The sequence below is a fragment of the Triticum urartu genome, chromosome 6A, assembly GCF_056163025.1.
Source record: "Triticum urartu cultivar PI428250 chromosome 6A, HENAU_Tu73, whole genome shotgun sequence".
NCBI classification, from domain to species: domain Eukaryota; kingdom Viridiplantae; phylum Streptophyta; class Magnoliopsida; order Poales; family Poaceae; genus Triticum; species Triticum urartu.
Window position 1 is genome coordinate 130121818 of NC_141878.1, and position 6876 is coordinate 130128693.

Genomic DNA, 6876 nt, shown 5'->3' on the forward strand with positions numbered 1-6876 from the left:
GGAGAAGACAAAAAAGGAGAAAGTCTCACATCAATGAGGCTAATTAATGGGCTATGGAGATGCCCACCGACTGATGTTAATGCAAGTAGTAGGGATTGCCATGCAACGGATGCACTAGAGCTATAAATGTATGAAAGCTCAACAAAAGAAACTAGTGGGTGTGCATCCAACTTGCTTGCTCACGAAGACCTAGGGCACTTGAGGAGGCCCATTGTTGGAATATACAAGCTAAGTTCTATAATGAAAAATTCCCACTAGTATATGAAAGTGATAACATGAGAGACTCAATACTATGAAGATCATGGTGCTACTTTGAAGCACAAGTGTGGTAAAAGGACAGTAACATTGTCCCTTCTCTCTTTTTCTCTCATTTTTTTGGGCCTTTTCTTTTTTATGGCCTTTCTCTTATTTTGGGCCTTCTCTTTTTTATGGCCTTTTTTATTCCTCACTTGGGACAATGCTCTAATAATGATGATCATCACACTTCTATTTATTTACAACTCAATGATTACAACTTGATACTAGAACAAAGATGACTCTATATGAATGCCGCCGACGGTGTACCGGGATATGCAATGAACCAAGAGTGACATGTATGAAAGAATTATGAACGGTGGCTTTGCCACAAATACTATGTCAACTACATGATCATGCTAAGCAATATGACAATGATGAATGTGTCATGATGAACGGAATGATGGAAAGTTGCATGGAAATATATCTCGGAATGGCTATGGAATTGCCATAATAGGTAGGTATGGTGGCTGTTTTGAGGAAGATATAAGGAGGTTTATGTGTGAAAGAGTGTATCATATCACGGGGTTTGGATGCACCGGCGAAGTTTGCGCCAACTCTCAATGCGAGAAAGGGAAATGCACGGTACCGAAGAGGCTAGCAAGGATGGAAGGGTGAGAGTGTGTATAATCCATGGACTCAACATTAGTCATAAAGAACTCACATACTTATTGCAGAAATCTACAAGTCATCAAAAACCTCGGCACTACGCGCATGCTCCTAGGGGGATAGATTGGTAGGAAAAGACCATCGCTCGTCCCCGACCGCCACTCATAAGGAGGACAATCAAATAACACCTCATGTTTCAAATTTGTTGCATAACGTTTACCATACGTGCATGCTACGGGACTTGCAAACTTGAACACAAGTATTTCTCAATTCCACAACTACTCAACTAGCATGACTTTGATATTATTACCTCCATATCTCAAAACAATCATCAAGCATCAAACTTTTCTTAGTATTCAACACACTAATAAGAAAGTTTTATTATTAATCTTGCATACCAAGAATGTTAGGATTTTAAGCAAATTACCATGCTATTAAGACTCTCAAAATAATCTAAGTGAAGCATGAGAGATCAATAGTTTCTATAAAACAAATCCACCATCGTGCTCTAAAAGATATAAGTGAAGCACATAGAGTATTCTATCAAAATCCAAATCATGTATAGCTCTCTCAAAAGGTGTGTACAGCAAGGATGATTGTGGTAGACTAACAAGCAAAGAATCAAATCATAAAATACGCTCCAAGCAAAACACATATCATGTGGTGAATAAAAATATAGCTCTAAGTAAAGTTACCGATAGAAGTAGACGAAAAAGGGGATGTCTTCCGGGGCATCCCCAAGCTTTGGCTTTTAGGTGTCCTTAGATTATCTTGGGGGTGCCATGGGCATCCCCAAGCTTAGTTTCTTGCCACTCCTTGTTCCATAATCCATCAAATCTTTACCCAAAACTTGAAAACATCACAACACAAAACTTAAAGTAGAAAATCTCGTGAGCTCCGTCAGCGAAAGAAAACAAAAGACCACTTCAAGGTACTGTAATTAAATCATTATTTATTTATATTGGTGTTAAACCTACTGTATTCCAACTTCTCTATGGATTATAAACTATTTTACTAGCCATAGATTCATCAAAATAAGCAAACAACACACGAAAAACAGAATCTGTCAAAAACAGAACAGTCTGTAGTAATCTGTATCTAGGGCAATATCTGGAACCCCAAAAATTCTGAAATAAATTTCTGGACGTGAGGAATTTATCTATTAATAATCTAAAAAATAATTAACTAAATAGAACTTTCCAAATAAAATGACAGCAGTTCTCGTGAGCGCTAAAGTTTCTGTTTTTTACAGCAAGTTCAACAAGACTTTCCCCAAGTCTTCCCAACGGTTCTACTTGGCACAAACACTAATTAAACACAAAAAACACAACCAAAACAGAGGCTAAATAATTTATTTAATACTAAACAGGAGCAAAAAGCAAGGATTAAAAATAAAATTGGTTTGCCTCCCAACAAGCGCTATCGTTTAACGCCCCTAGCTAGGCATAACAAGCAAGAATAGATCTAGGTATTGCCATCTTTGGTAGGCAATCCATAAGTGGCTCTCATGATATATTCATATGGTAATTTTATTTTCTTTCTAGGGAAGTGTTCCATTCCCTTTTTTAATGGAAATTGAAATCTAATATTCCCTTCCTTCATATCAATAATTGCACCAACCGTTCTAAGGAAAGATCTACCAAGAATAATAGGGCAAGAAGGATTGTAATCTATATCAAGAACGATAAAATCTACGGGCACATAATCCTATTCCCAACAATAAGAACATCATTAATTCTTCCCATAGGTTTCTTAATAGTGGAATCCGCAAGATGCAAGTTTAGAGAGCAGTCATCGAAATCATGGAAATCTAGCAAATCACACAAAGTTTTGGGGATAGTAGAGACACTAGCACCCAAATCACACGAAGCATAAAACTCATAATCTTTAATTTTAATTTTAATAGTAGGTTCCCACTCATCATAAAGTTTTCTAGGGATAGAAACTTTCAACTCAAGTTTTTCTTCATAAGATTGCATCAAGGCATCAACAATATGTTCGGTAAAGGCTATATTTTGACTATAAGCATGAGGAGATTTTAGCACGGATTGCAACAAGGAAATACAATAAATTAAATAGAAATTTTCATAATTAAATTCCTTGAAATCCAATATAGTGGGTTTAGCATCATCTAGGGTTTTATTTCTTTTAATCCCACTTTCATCAATTTCACCATCAAGATCTAAATACTTCAAATTTTTAGAACACCTTCTAGGTAAAGGTGGATCATATTCAGTCCTATCATTATCAAGATTAATATTGCAAAACAAAGATTTAATAGGGGACACATCAATAACTTTGAGATCTTCATCTTTATTTTCATAGGAACTAGAAGAACACGCTTTAATAAAGGCATCTTTCATAGCACGCATCCTAGCGGTTCTTTCCTTGCACTCATCAATGGAAATTCTCATGGCTTTGAGAGACTCATTGATATCATGCTTAGGAGGAATAGATCTAAGCTTTAAATAATCAACGTTCCTAGCCAAATCATCAATCTTAAGCATTTTTTCTTCAATCATAGCATTAAAATTATTTTGCAAAGAAATAAATTCTTTAATATTAGATTCAAAATCAGAGGGCATCCTATTATAATTTCCATAAGAATTGTTGTAGTAATTACCATAGTTATTAGAGGGGTTACTAGGATAAGGCCTAGGATTGAAATTTCCTCTATACGCGTTGTTACCAAAATTATTCCTACCAACAAAATTCACATCCATAGATTCATTATTATTCTGAATCAAAGTAGACAAGGGAATATCATTAGGATCAGAAGAAACACTCTTATTAGCAAATAATTTAATAAGTTCATCCATCTTTCCACTCAAAACATTAATTTCTTCTATCGCATGCACCTTTTTATTAGTGGATCTTTCAGTGTGCCATTGAGAATAATTAACCATAATATTATCTAGGATTTTAGTAGCATCTCCTAAAGTGATTTCCATAAAAGTGCCTCCCTCGGCCGAATCTAAAAGATTTCTAGAAGAAAAATTCAATCCGGCATAAAAAATTTGTATAATCATCCACAAATTCAAACCATGAGCAGGGCAATTACGTATCATTAATTTCATTCTCTCCCAAGCTTGTGCAACATGTTGATGATCAAGCTGCTTAAAATTCATAATATCATTTCTAAGAGAGATGATCTTAGCGGGAGGAAAATACTTAGAGATAAAAGCATCTTTGCACTTGTTCCATGAATCAATACTATTTTTAGGCAAAGATGAAAACCAAGCTTTAGCACGATCTCTAAGCGAAAAAGGAAATAGCTTCAATTTAACAATATCATTATCGACATCTTTCTTATTTTGCATGTCACACAAATCAATGAAGCTATTAATATGGGTAGCGACATCTTCACTAGGAAGGCCGAAAAACGGATCTTTCATGACAAGATTCAGCAAAGCAGCATTAATTTCACAAGATTCAGCATCAGTAAGAGGAGCAATCGGAGTGCTAAAGAAATCATTATTGTTGGCATTGGTGAAGTCACACAATTTAGTATTATCTTGAGCCATCACGTCAAACAAGCACGAGCAAACAAAAAGCAAACGGGCAAAAAGAGGCAAATAGAGAGGGAGGATAGAGAGAGAGGGCGAATAAAATGGCAAGGGTGAAGTGGGGGAGAGGAAAACGAGAGGAAAATGACAAATAATGTAATGCGGGAGATAGGGATTGTGATGGGTACTTGGTATGTTGACTTTTGCCCAGACTCCCTGGCAACGGCGTCAGAAATTCTTCTTGCTACCTCTTGAGCACTGCGTTGGATTTCCCCGAAGAGGAGAGGATGATGCAGCAAAGTAGCGTAAGTATTTTCCTCAGTTTTTGAGAACCAAGGTATCAATCCAGTAGGAGGCTACGCGCGAATCCCTTGTACCTACACAAAAACAATAGCTCAACGCAGCCAACGCGCTTAGGGGTTGTCAATCCCTTCACGGTCACTTACGAAAGTGAGATCTGATAGAGATGATAAATAATATTTTTGGTATTTTTGGTATAGAGATGCAAAGTAAAAAGTAAAAGCAAAGAAATAATAAAGTGATGGAGATTGATATGATGAGAAAGAGACCCGGGGGCCATAGGTTTCACTAGTGGCTTCTCTCAAGAGCATAAGTATTCTACGGTGGGTGAACAAATTACTGTTGAGCAATTGACAGAATTGAGCATAGTTATGAGAACATCTAGGTATGATCATGTATATAGGCATCACGTCCGAGACAAGTAGACCGACTCTTGCATGCATCTACTACTATTACTCCACTCATCGACCGCTATCCAGCATGCATCTAGAGTATTAACTTAAAAACAGAGTAACGCCTTAAGCAAGATGACATGATGTAGAGGGATAGTTTCATGCCATATGATAAAACCCCATCTTGTTATCCTCGATGGCAACAATACAATACATGCCTTGATGCCCCTTCTGTCACTGGGAACGGAAACCGCAAGATCGAACCCAAAGCTAAGCACTTCTCCCATGGCAAGAACAACCAATCTAGTAGGCCAAACCAAACTGATAATTCGAAGAGACTTGCAAAGATAACCAATCATACATAAAATAATTCAGAGAAGATTCAAATATTATTCATAGATAGACTTGATCATAAACCCACAATTCATTGGTCTCAACAAACACACCGCAAAAAGAAGATTACATCGAATAGATATCCACAAGAGAGGGGGAGAACATTGTATTGAGATCCAAAAAGAGAGAAGAAGCCATCTAGCTACTAACTATGGACCCGTAGGTCTGAAGTAAACTACTCACACTTCATCGGAGGGGCTTGGATGATGATGTAGAAGCCCTCCGTGATCGATGCCCCCTCCGGCGGAGCTCCGGAACAGGACCCAAGATGGGATCTCATGGATAAAGAAAGTTGCGACAGTGGAATTAGGTTTTTCGCTCTGTCCCCGATCGTTTGGGGGTACATAGGTATATATAGGAGGAAGGAGTACGTCAGTGGAGCTTCGAGGGGCCCACGAGGTAGGGGGCGCGCCCTGGGGGCGCCCTCCACCCTCGTGACCGCCTTGTGGCTTTCTTGACGGAGGGTCCAAGTCTCCTGGATCTTATCTGATGAGAAAATCATGTTTCCGAAGGTTTCATTCCGTTTGGACTCCGTTTGATATTATGTTTCTCCGAAACACTGAAATAGGAAAAAAACATCAATTCTGGGCTGGGCCTCCGGTTAATAGGTCAATCCCAAAAATAATATAAAAGTGGAAAATAAAGCCCAATATAGTCCAAAACAGTAGATAATATAGCATGGAGCAATCAAAAATTATAGGTAGGTTGGAGACGTATCAGGGAACGACATGGAGGCAGGGAAGACTCGGCAGTTGTTTTTGTTTCCCACACAGAGGGGAGTACGACTGTACGAGGGTTTATTGGTTCGTCTGCCGTCGCCAGAGAATAACAACAGGTGTGGGTGAGTAGAGGGATGGCTAGGCCAGCGATGGGAGTATGGTGGGGCGGTGAGGCCTGCGCGGCAGCACAGCCGGCCGCGGGGAGGAGGGGGCAGGCAGTCCCGCCGGCGCTTGTTTGAGCGGCTGGAGCAGGAAGAGCAGAGATTGAAGAAGCACAACGGCCATTGGATGGACATCCAACAGTATACAGGCCATCCATGGAAAGCCTCAAATCTGTGGAAAACAACATACAACCCATCTGCCATTATTTCAAATAATTTACAGCCCATTTGCTAATTCTTACGGGTTTTTTTGGAGCCCATATTCTTTTTGTTAGCATTACAGCCCATATTGTGGCCACTTAAAAAATTATATGAAATTTTGCATATGTGGGTGCGGTCTGAACTGTTTTTAATCCCGAAATTTCGAGTCACATTCAGACTGATTTTAAAAATAAATGTATATCAATATAAAATCTAATAAATTGTCCACGCATAAAAATCAATGCAATTTAGAATCTCGAAATGAAAAAAAGATATTTGAAACTAATTGCCGGTTTGATGT